The 12399-nt window shown below is 51.4% G+C and overlaps 1 protein-coding gene across 3 annotated transcripts in view; it reads right to left on the reverse strand.

The window, feature by feature from the left end:
* COL4A2 (collagen type IV alpha 2 chain) overlaps positions 1 to 12399 on the reverse strand; it is a 178048-nt gene that overhangs the window by 123644 nt on the left and 42005 nt on the right. The window lies entirely within an intron of this gene.

A 12399-nucleotide genomic window follows, 5' to 3' on the forward strand; every position in this document is an offset into this window, starting at 1 on the left:
GAGAGTCAAGGAGAACTTTGCCTGGATCCAGGGATCCCACGTGAAGTGAGCCTTGGATACTGTGTTAAGCCCTTTGGCTTGGAGGAGGAGTCCAGGCACGTAGGAAGCAGCCCTTCATTCTGCCTGGCAAGGTGGGGGATGGATTCTGGGAGGAGGCGTCCAAGGCTGAGTAGGATGGGGTTAAGATAAACGCGCAGGGCGCTCCAGGCCCCATTACACAGCATGGGTCCCGGTGAATTACAGGGAGAAGGGGCTTCTGATCCGGAGGCAGAATTTGCAAATACACCTGGTAAGATGACAAACCCTCACCTCCATCACAGGGTACCCGCCATCCACGGAGAAGCCCCGCGCCCCTTCCCTTTCCCTGAGACGTGCTCATATAGGGTGCCGAAGAGGAGGGGTTGGGGAAGAGGCTTCTCTTAAGTATTTATTCAGTCGGGTTGGGGTGACCTCAGTGAACTTTTCATCAGACACCGAGATATAACTCCTTGATGACTTTAGTGGATGACTGGGCGAGCTCTCTGGCTGGACGACTCCAGCGAGGAAAAATGCACTTATTTCTTGCCCTCTCTCTCAGAATTTCAGGCAAAAGATGGGCTTGGAGATTGGACCGTGTCTGAGCTCTTCCTTTCAGACGGTGTCCACAGCACTAAATATTTTGAGTAGGAAATGACAATCAGATTGGCCGTCTTCTCCCTGCTCTCTGCTCGGCCAAGTGTCGGCCCTTCCCACTCCCACCCCCGTCACCCCCGACAGGCGAGTAAGCACAGCTGGTCACTGGGGAACCTCCGTCTGGCTCGTCACTCTTGGCCAGACCGTTCGGATCCCCCATGCAGCCCATCCGGTGGGGACCCTGGGCGCGGTGAGCTCTGGGGAGCACTCGGCCAAACCTTACGGAGCAGACAACACTTCCCGACAACAGATCCCATCCCAGCTTTAAACAAAATCGCATTTCACCATAGCGACTCCATCCTCCCCTGAGTTGTCTCAGTGACTAAACAGGGGGTCACTTGGGGACGCCCTCTGAAGTTTTCTGCCTGTTTTTTGTGTTAGCACGTCTGCCGGCATCTTCCCCGTTCCCGAAGGTTCACGTCAAGGTGCAGATGGGGCCGCCTGGCCACCTCGGCAGCTCCTACCGGCACGAGGCTTCCTGGACGGTCAACCTTAGCGGGCACACGAGTAAACCCTGACTCAACACCATCTGGCCAGAGTTGACCTTAGACCTCATCAGCAATGCACTGTCCTTTCTGTAGAGGTGACACATTCCTTTCCTTTGCTAACTACTTTCTACCGAGAGGTCTCATTTGAGAGTTTCACAGTTTTTGTTCTTATTATCATTCTTTACTAATCTAAAACCGGTGGCATCAGTCACTACTTTGAAGAATTCAAAAAAATCTCAAACCCTTTAAAGAAACCAGCGCCTCTAAAGCCTTTTGAACCTCTTGGTTATCCTTCTGTCCTAAGGCAATGGGAACGCCCAAGCTCCACAACGTAAGAGCAAACATGGATAAAATCCTTTCATGCCCTTCAAATACGATACAAGGTATTTGCCAATTTTTTTTATGGCTTCAGTGTTTAACTTCAGTGGGGCTCATGTTTAAATCCCACAATTTGGCATATTTGCTTTTTTTACAACCAGCTCCGTGCCAAGCCATCGGCGTGTGGGTGACGACGAGCACCAAAGTGAGAGGAGCCCGGATGGGCCGCCGCATTTGTCCTTTGTACCATGTACGACCGTGACGCGAATAGGTGCCCTGGCAAGGTGGCCCTGGCTCACACCATCATAATTCATTTACCAGTTGTCTGGAAAGGTAGGGGGACTCCTCAGGCTGAAGGGTGAAGCGTAAGCCCCTGTTCCCCATCTGGTGTTTCACACACTATTTTTAATTTCGATTTTAAAGCCGCTTGCCAAATCCCTGTATATAAATCAATGGTTGAAATGACTTTAATCGTTTCAAATCGATCTAACAGACTTTCTGTTCTAGGTTTAGGACATGCACTGGATTTAGTTATAGCAATGAGTTCTTCACAACCCGCTCAAAATTCAATAGCACTTTTCTGCTTTTGGAACTAAGACTTACAGGCTTGAAAACTCCTGGCCTCGATGCTTTTCAACCATGTGCGCATGGCCCGACACAGGAGGTGAGGGAGACATTGTTGAGAAGCAGCCCTCCACCCAACAAGCCAATCTCCATCATGGAAACTCCAGCCCTCCCGTGCGTGTTTCCCATCGGCATCTTACATAGCCCACAGAGGGGCTCGGAAGAATTCCAACAGCGACAAGAGCCCTAAGTACCTCCCTCTGGAATGTCAGGTCTCCAGGATGAACAGAAGTATTTACTTCACTAGGGCGGGGCAAGTGCTCCAGACATCTCTCAGAGGCTGGACAAGTCGCAGGCTGAGCCTTGGCATTCCTCCGACAGGGCCTGGGCTCTGGAACATTCTCAAGGTACATATACCCTCCTGAGGGCCTCGGATGAGGAGTGTCTGAAGTGCTACGTGGGGTCCTGCGTCTGTGTTCCAGCCCCACCTCCCCAAAAAAAGCTCAGTCCAACCAGTGCCCAACCCAAGCCCTTGAGTCCACGCCCGAGTTTACGGCTCAGCACGACTCAAAGACCGACCGTGGTCCTCTTGTCGGCTCCTAATGAAGGTGACAAGCTTCCTCCCCACCTCACACCCACCTCAAGAGTCCGCCCCCCACCCTCCAAGATGACAAGCTGGCCCTGGCTCACACCTTAACTTCAGAGTTTCCAGGAGGGCATGATTTCACCGAAAGGTCCAAGCTCTCTCAGAAACATCAATTCAATCCTCCATTAGTTCCTCACTTCAAGTCCGAATCCCCGTCGGTCACACGGTGTGGAGCAATACTCCGGCAGCAGCTCTCCCTGAGCTCCCCTGCAGGTCACCGAGGTCAGTGTCCAGCATCTCAGTGGGAGATGCAGCTCCCAGGGCCAGGAGGCTCCTGGAGACTCACTGTCACGGACCAGCTCCATCTATTCACCGAGCAGGCCAAACGCTCGCCCTGGTCTGGACACCCTTCATCCCAGCGCAGACGAGCGCTCACGGCCCCGTAGGACCAATGCTGCTGAAGATTCGTGAAGACTGCAAGGACTCCCATCCCTGGAGAACGCTCGAATCCAACACGCACGGGCTCCTCCTGCCCCACCGTCACACAGAAACCCACCCAGCCTCCGGGCCCCGGAGGAGCCTTCAGCACACACTTCCCAGCCCGGAGCGTTCAGGGAAACACTTTCCTTCAACTGCGTCAGCCAAGGAAGCCTAACTCGCAGTTCCAAACACATATGGCAGCTGGAAGGAGATCATTTATCCACCTTTTCACTTTGCAAGTTCACTCCTCCCTCCGTCCCTCCGTCCCTCCGTCCCTCCCTTCCTTCCTTCTCCAGTGTTTACTCTGGGTGATGCACGGTGCTGGCCGCGGGTACACAGTGGGGAAGAGACCATGTAAACAAGCAGACGAGAACGAAACCTACATCATTTCAATTATGGCAAGTGCCATGAAGAAGGGGGTAGTTCGGAGTGAATAAGAGAGAAGGAAGCCCCACATGTTAAATCACGCCTGGTGACAGAGAGGACTGAGCGCCGGCCTTTCTCCTGCGCTGCGCTGCGCCCCGTTCCTCCGTGCGCGCCCACCCTGAGAGGCTGACCTTCTGCCGGGTAACCCAAGGCCTCTGCTGCTGGAACCGTGGGGACAGACGGGGAGCCGCCAGCCCTCAAGCCCAGCATCGTTATCACCAGGACTCGGAGCAGCTAGGATTGCAGCGAATTGGAACCCACCCTTCTCATGACCCTTAGGATGCACCCACATTGCTTCCGGGCCAGGACTCCATTTCAACTCATTGCTGATTTATCGTCCAAGACAGACAGCCCATAGCCTGGGACATCCTGAATCCTACTTCTCAACCAAGAACCATCTCCGCTGCTACCAAGATGCGTGATCATTTCAGACCATGGATCTAACTTCCAAACTGTGGAAGGAGGGGCACCAGGGGGATGAATCGCTACTTCCGTCAGCAGATGAACGAGCATCACTGAGGACACTCCCATCCTGGCAGCCACCTCTTCCGCCACCAGACTAGAGACCAGCCCCACTGGCCTCATCCGCTCCTTCCAGGGAAGGCAGAGGAATTTAGCCTGCTGGGACACGGGGGAAGAACGTGAATTTCTTTTTTTACAAAAATTTTCCATTCTTTAAAAATTAACTTTTATTGGAGTAGGGGTGATTTACAATGTTGTGTTAGTTTCAGGTGTACAGCCCAGTGAATCAGTTATACATATATCCACTTTCCTTTAGATTCTTTTCCCATGTAGGTCATTACAGAATATTGAGTGGAGATAAGGGACAATGAATTCTGACATCACGGTAAGCTCTTGACATCTCAGAAAGTGTTGCAGAGCTGATAGGAGTAGTTTTGAAAACTCAATGTGAAATATAAGCTTTGGGAAGTAAGAGAGAAGCAGCATAAATAAACGTAAGAAGCCCAGCAGACCAGGAACGTCTCTGAGCTGCACCTGGAAGAGATGAAGGGGAAGTAATCCTTGCAACAATTAATAGGAAGAAAACCCATACTAGCGAAGGAGTGGAGTGGGAGGGGAACGGGGAGAGGACGGAGGCTGATTGATTAGAGGCGCGGTCTCAGACACAGCGTCAAAGAGGCGATCCATCGCGCTTGACACGCCGCTGCTCCGTCTACACCCTCGCTACCCCGAGCCTGCTGTGTGGACGCAGCATCAGCATCGCCTCGGTGCTAGTTAGGATTGCAGACCCCGCCCCAGGTTTCCCGGGTCAGAACCTGCTTTCTAGCAGGATTTCCAGGTAAGCACATGAAGTCTGGAGCACTGCGCTAGGCTAACAGGCTGGCATGGAGAAAGGGGAATTTGCTTCTAGACAATGAGGCAACTGCAAACCACTGAGCCATCTCTTCAGTGGAAGAAAAGTACTACTTCCTGCAGGGTCACTGTGTCCCTGCCTAATGTGGACCCAGGCATGTCCATCCTAGACAAGGGCCAGCCCTCGACATCCTTTGCCCCCTGCCCCCTGGGGCACGAGTAGGGTGGCTCTGAGCACCCAGGACACAGTTTGAGCTTCTAATCAATCGCAGTGCCAAAAAATGTGAGTTCTCTTTTCTTTACTCAAAGCATCCTTTTAAGACTTTTTTTTTTTTTGCTGAATTTTATCCTGTCCCGAATTAGTAGCCAGCATTGCTGCGCTGATTAGAAATTCTAGGAATTGGAAACGGCCTGGAACGCTTAGGAGCCAACTGGCAATGTAAGGCCATAGGATACATTTTCTAGAAAGCCTGGATCATATTCTACTCAAATGGAATGCAACAGATGGTTTCCCGGGGCAACATGGAGAGGTCTGAACAAGAGATTTTTGGGTTAGCTTTCTATATGGGAATTCTTTTCTTAGGAGCCTTGTCTGAATCTTGGCATCAGTACACTTTTTAAAAAAAATTTTTATACATCTTTATTGGGGTATAATTGCTTCACAATGCTGTGTTAGTTTCTGCTTTACAACAAAGTGAATCAGCCATATGCGCACATATATCCCCATATCCCCTCCCTCTTAAGCCTCCCTCCCACCCTCCCTATCCCACCCCTCTAGGTCATCACAAAGCACCGAGCTGTTCTCCCTGTGCTATGCGGCTGCTTCCCACCAGCCAACTATTTTACATGTGGTAGTGTATATATGTTGATGCTTCTCTCACTTCGCCCCAGCTTCCCCCTCCCAAGCCCCTGTGTCCTCAAGTCCATTCTCTACGTCTGCGTCTTTATTCCTGCCCTGCCACTAGGTTCATCAGGACCGTTTTTTTGGGATTCCATGTATATGCGTTGGCATACGGTATTTGCTTTTCTTTCTGACTTACTTCACTCTGTATGACAGACTCCAGGTCCATCCACCTCACTGCAAATAACTCAATTTCATTTCTTTTTATGGCTGAGTAATATTCCTTTGTATATATGTGCCACATCTTTTTTATCCATTCATCTGATGATGGACACTTAGGTTGCTTCCATGTCCTGGCTATTGTAAATATTGCTGCAGTGAACATTGTGGTACATGACCCTTTTGAATTATGGTTTTCTCAGGGTATATGCCCAGTAGTGGGATTGCTGGGTCACATGGTAATTCTGTTTGTAGTTTTTTAAGGAACTCCATACTGTTCTCCATAGTGGCTGTACCAATTTACATTCCCACCAACAGTGCAAGACGGTTCCCTTTTCTCCACACCCTCTCCAGCATTTACTGTTTCTAGATTTTTTGATGATGGCCATTCTGACTGGTGTGAGGCGCTACCTCATAGAATGATTTTAAAATACATCTATTTGCACAGGCTTTAGTTCATCCTACAGGCATACAAATCACCCTAGATGCATGGTCTAGACTCCCCGGGGAGTCTTTCTTCTCTGGGAGAACAAAAGTCATGGAATGTTCTACGCAAAGCCAGGTTCTAGCTTCCTGAACCAGGCATCTATCAGATTCAAGGAGAGACTTTCCGCCTTGGGCCACCGGCTCTCTGGCTGCCTGCAGAGACTGCTCTGCCATTTCTCACTGGAATTCAGGGAAGAGTCGCAGTAGGGATCAAGGGTAGCGGCTGCAGGATTAAGGGAGCGCCCGGTCCCACTTACTGCTGTCCTGCATCCTCTTTGAGCAATCCGCTGGCATCAGGAGGAGCCGCTGTCACATGGCCTTCATCAGGGATGGCGCAGCGGCGGGCACAGAGGAAAAGCATTTCCTCGGCAGCCCGGTGAAAAGTGGGTACCCTGTGCAGGTGTCCGGGGAGCAGCCCCGCTTCCAAACACAGAGAGAACTGCTCACTGCCACTTCTCCCCATGTCAGATACGTAGGACATTTAAAAATAGGTTTAAAGAACCACTTGGATGCCAGAAAATAATACACACAAATGACTTAAGCTCTTTAAGACTAGCTCTTTCTTAACTACCAGTGTGAACCATCCCTGTATATTCAGAGGACAAATCCACAGACGTGCGCCCAGCTTTCTGCAGATGTGAATCTCTTTAAAGTTAATACAATACACATAAATGAAAGAAAAAATGCTCACCATTGTTCTCAACTTGCACAGAAGAAACGAGTGTTAATCAAATTTACATGAAGATGCAAGAACAAAACTCATTTGTCCCCAAAGAAAGAATATTTTGTCCTCCACATGTTCCAAGAAACGTCTTGTCCAAGAAAGCCTTTTAAGCCAACATACCTCCAGCCAAAAAGAGCAAATCTGGAGGGAATTTACAGAGAGTTTACCATTGGATTGTCCCCAGCATCCAACCGAAGCTTCCTGTATGGAGGGCTATTGAATAACCCATTCCGACTAACATAAAAGACAGACATTCCTTTTTGTAAAACAGTAATCATCTTTCTTATTTTAGGTAAAAAAAATTTATACAAGCGTTTGTCACAACTCCGGGCAGGCGGGACTTTCTAAAATTATCCTTTTAATCTAAAAAGAAGCCAACAAAGAGAAAGCCAACTTGGGAACAAGGTTCCCAGTAAAGTTCTATTAGTTTATCAAAACAGGAAATATAAGCCATTTCCGTACATGCAGCTTTAGAAATTAAGGAAATCATTCCAACATAGTATGAGCAAGACAGGGTATATGGCAGAGGAAGTGCAGATCACAGCCACTCCACACAGAACAAAACCCTTCTCCCCAATAAACTGGGTGGGAAATCCAGCCCATTTGGTTGCCTTTCTTTAACATTTCAAGGGCACCCAAAATAGATGCATTGATTCTGGAATGGTCCTCAAACTGTCCCTAGCTAAAGGCAGTGGAATAACTGATGGACAAAACGGTCGCCCATTTAGATGAACAACCCCAGTGGACTCTGACCAAGTACTCTGATCTCTGACAGAGCTGCAGTGAGATCTGTCCTCCTGGGGCTGGGAGTTGGGGGAAGAAAGGAGGGCAGGATGGGAACCAGAAACCTGACAGGATGAGTCGTGCAAGGGGAGATGAAGGGCCACAGGTCTTTTAGGATGGAGTCGTCAGGTCCCACAGGTGCTCACGGACTCTCACCCAGGTGAGTGAGCACCTGTGACGGCACCGCTCCTCCCGGCAGACAGGACCGGGAGACGTTGCGTTCGGGGCCCTCAGCTGAGACACAGAAATGAGCCACACGCTCTCCTACCCATACTTGCGCACTTACACGTTTTTATGAGCCTGTGGCCAACTTCTTCACCTCCTCTTTCTTCCCAGGCTGCTCAAAGGCAAGGCGTGTTCTCCAAATAGAGCTTGCGGTTGACAAGACAGCAGAGGCAGCTGTACTTTAACGCTGGGGCTTGGGTACTGACCGGCGGGGATAACGGAAAGGAACCCCAATATCTCAGGAGCCGGACAGGACGGAGAGCGCTGCTGGCAGATCGAAGGTCAGAACACGCTCCCCATTTAAACCAGTTACGCTCCTGACACTGACAGCAGGCTAATGACAGCCTGCATTCGAGCTGCTACACTCAATGGTGAGGATGCGCCCGGGCAGGGCTGCTGGGTGTGTGTAAAGTTGGGAAGTAGGGATGGACAGACCAGGAGCATCAGAAGATGGCAAAAGGCAGAGTCTAGGCAGAGAGATGACTTAACTTCTGAAGCGCACTGCCCTTTGCACAAAATGAGGACAACTGTGACCCCGCCCAGGCCTGGGGCGAGAATTCAGCGGAGTCTGTCGTGAAGCCTCCGGCACCCGTTACATCTGAGGGTCACAAGGATGAGGTCTGGCTTGGCCGCTGGCGCAGAGCCTCAGACACAGGAATGGGAGTGGAAGCCCAGCCAGGCTGCATCAGCCAGCGCTTCCTTAGAAATACCCTGCCCAGGGCTAGAATGATCTCAGCGTGTGGGTGGGCCCACCTGCAGATGAAGGCAAGGGGGCCACCTGGCTGAGTCAGGGAAGGGGGTGGCGTCTCCTGTCACACACCCTCCGCCTGGGCCCTCTCCTCCTGTCCTGAGACGGAATGCAGGACGCCAGTGTGTCCCCTAGCGAGGAAGGGAGGGAGGCCTGCCGGGCCGGGTGGGAGCCAGTACAGGTGCCGACACTGGTCCCGCGTGCTCTGAGCGCAGGTGACGCACACTCCATCCAGAGGCACCCCTCCCTCTTCCTTCACAGCATCCTTCCTCGGAGCCACAGGGCCTTCACCTGACGTGATTCCAGGCATCACTGCCGTTCCTCCAGCAGGGGCTGGTGGAGATCTGGAGATGCCTCATCTGGTCTAGAAACTTGAAACGTACACAGCAAAGAGCCAGGGACACGGGCGTGCAGCTGTTGTCAGGAACCAGGGACCATATGGGTGGGGGCCAGCTGGGCAGTGGACTCGACAGGCGACCTTACGAGTACGTACAGGGCCAAGGGAGGACGCCTGGAAACGCAGGTAATTCTGTCGCGAAGCACGAAGGACGTCCCATGTGAAGCACAGATCGCCTCCACTTTAAGGTATTTCTTCCCATCACCTGACAGCCAGATGATCTGCATTCCCGTCCCCTTTCACTTCTAATTCCCATCTGTTGAGTACGTTCTAGAATTTGTCACCAGCACATTATCTGCTGCCTCTCATAATATTCAAGGCAGCCACGGTCTCAGCTCCTAAGACGTCTGATTTATTTTCCTTGAAATTTAGAGATGTTTATGAATCTATGGCTGACATCTAGTTTGAACCAGGGCTTAGTCCCTTGATTCCAAAAGTTGATCTTGAACCTCTTCGTGTCCAGGCTTCCCTAGATGTTGACTTACGAACGAAACAGTCTCAAAGTCTCACGTGAGAACTAGTTCTGTTTCTCGTCCAGCACTTGAAACAGCTCATTCAGGCCTCCACGAAAGCCCCTCACCACCCATCCCGCTCTTGGTTTCCTTTAACTGCCCTCTGGCACTGTGTCACTGGCACCGCGGGCACGATGGCCGGGGCGCTGCCGGTCTTACCAATGACCAATGACCCAGGCAGGCTGGGTGTGCCTCAGGCGTCTGGTCGCACATCGCCAAAGTCCCTCTTCCTGATGCCTCCGTGAAGCTGCCACAGGTGTGCATAGTTTGAGAGCCAGTGTGCATGCCGGCCACCTCGCAGTAGCTGGCGCACCTGAGCGTGCACACACACATGCATGCACACGCGCAGCCCAGTGGGAACGATGCTTCTATGTGAAATCGTCCGACTGCTGTTTGGGCTTCTCTGGTGGGTCTGTCAGTATACCAGTTTCTGGAAGTCACCCTCCCTCCGTCCTTGACTTCTCCATCCTTAATAGAGACGGTCACCATTCCTGTTTTTGTGAATCACTAATGCCCAGCGTCTCAGTCCATCCAGGAAGCTATAATCAAACACCAGGCTGGATGGCTTCTAAACAGCAGGAACGTATTTCTCACAGTTCTGGAGGCTGGAAGTCCAAGGTCAAGGCAAGATTTGGGGTCCGGTGAGGGCCTGCTTCCTGCTTTTGTACCAAGAGCATCTTCCTGCTACGTCCTCATGTGGCAGACAGCTCCGTGGGCCCCGACTGCAAGGATGCCCATCTCCATCATGGGGGCTCCACCCTCACGCCCTCATCACCTCCCAAAGGCCCCACCTCCTAAAACCATCACCTTGGGGTTAGGATTTGGGCGGGGGGCACAAACATTCAGGCCATAGCACCGGGCAGGCTGGGGACTTGTGTCCTTCTGCCGTTACCCTTTAGTTTAGAGCCCACCTCATGCTCCGTTCACAAGATACAGCCCACTCTGTGTCTACACATCCTCTGGTCCCTACACGCCCACTCTTCCCTGGACCAGCTTTGCTTCTCCTGAGACCTGCCAAGGGGAGTTCTGTTCCTTTCCATCCACCGTTCCTTCCACTTTCAACTCCAGCCGAGTGCTTAATAAAACATTTTCACGCAGTGGTGGAATGTTGAGGATTTTAAACGTGTGAGCGTGAACACCTCTGGGTCTCCATCCTCCTCGAGAATATGCCTTTGTGCAAGCCATGCCTCTGGCCCGGAATGTTCTCCCTCCTGCCTTTGTCTCCCCATCTGCAGAGCTGAGACCCGCGCCCTCAAACACTGAGACACACCTGCCACTTGCCCTTGGGCGCAGGAAGTCAAGCTTGTGTTGATCTCACATCTCAGCCCTGCTCATTCTTTGTAAGTACCAGCGTTCTCTGCCGCAACATAATAGGTGACTGCGTCTGAAAAATGCTCACATCCTACCAAATGCCACCCGAAGCCAACAGGGAGTACGAGAAAGCCAGTGTCAAAGGCAGACCTGGCAGCTCGGGACCAGCGTACTAATACCGTCAGCCATAACCGCAGTAAAAGGCAGAGCACGGTTGAATAAACGCGTCATGTTCACGATCAGCAAAGAAATACTACAGTAAACGCAGCGCTTTATCTTACAGAGCAGTGAGGGCAGTGATTGATGGAAGGGGGTGTCAGGAAGTGGTGAGACTGCTCAGCAGAGAGAACAGGGGCCACGTGGGCACAGATTGGGAAGGACCAGGCAACGGGCTGGTCTAGGGACGGGGTGGGGTGCTGAGTCAGGAGAGAGAGGAGGTGGGGCACCCGGGCATCGTGGCGGGAGCTGAATTCTCCGGCAGCTGGCTGTGCATCTGGGCTCATCTGGGCGTCTCCAGCTACTCTGTTACCCGGTATGCACATAACCAACCCACTGTGCACACAACCTGTCCCAACCGACCTGACTCCCCAGACACCATCCTCCTGTTTATCAGCAACTGTCCACCCGCAGATGTGAGTTAGAGAAAATGCAGGTAACTAAACAGACCCGACTGCAAAATTCTCGTTCTCGCTGCGCATCCAGGTGTCAATGTTCTCAGCCGATCAATAAGAGGAGAATCGGCCACGTTGAAGACAATTTTGGGGACTTCCAAACCGCAGTCCAGCGGTTAAGACTCCGCGCTTCCGCGGCAGGGGGCTTGGGTTCCCTCCCTGGTCGGGGAACTGAGATCCTGCCTGCCGCGCAGCGCGACCGGAAAGAAAAAAAAAGACTATTTTTGACGAAGGCTAACGCCATTCAGTCGTTTTTATAGCCTGAGGGATAGAGTTCTGTCTCACAGGTGAGGAAAACATCTCATCAGGAGCTTTTAAGAGGCCACCCATGTAATTACAGCTGGAGGTGAGACTTCTGTGCACACACAGTAAAGAGTCTCATATGTTATATTTAGAGTAAATGCGCTCAGTATTTATGAACAATTCTTTTTGCGCCCTCCCCCGCTGAGAGACGGTCTAGCAAAACCTCATTTAGTGCAGGCGTCACATCACACACTACCTGCTCCGACCTTTACTTACCCAGCCCGTCAGTTCTTGGTGTCTCTGGCAATGAATAAAAATGTCTATGCTGTGAGAGCTGGCTATGAGTCTGAAACGAATATTTAACATTGTTCTGAAGAAATGAAGTGGCTAC

Source organism: Orcinus orca, chromosome 18 (assembly GCF_937001465.1).
Source record: "Orcinus orca chromosome 18, mOrcOrc1.1, whole genome shotgun sequence".
In the NCBI taxonomy this organism is placed as follows: Eukaryota; Metazoa; Chordata; class Mammalia; order Artiodactyla; family Delphinidae; genus Orcinus; species Orcinus orca.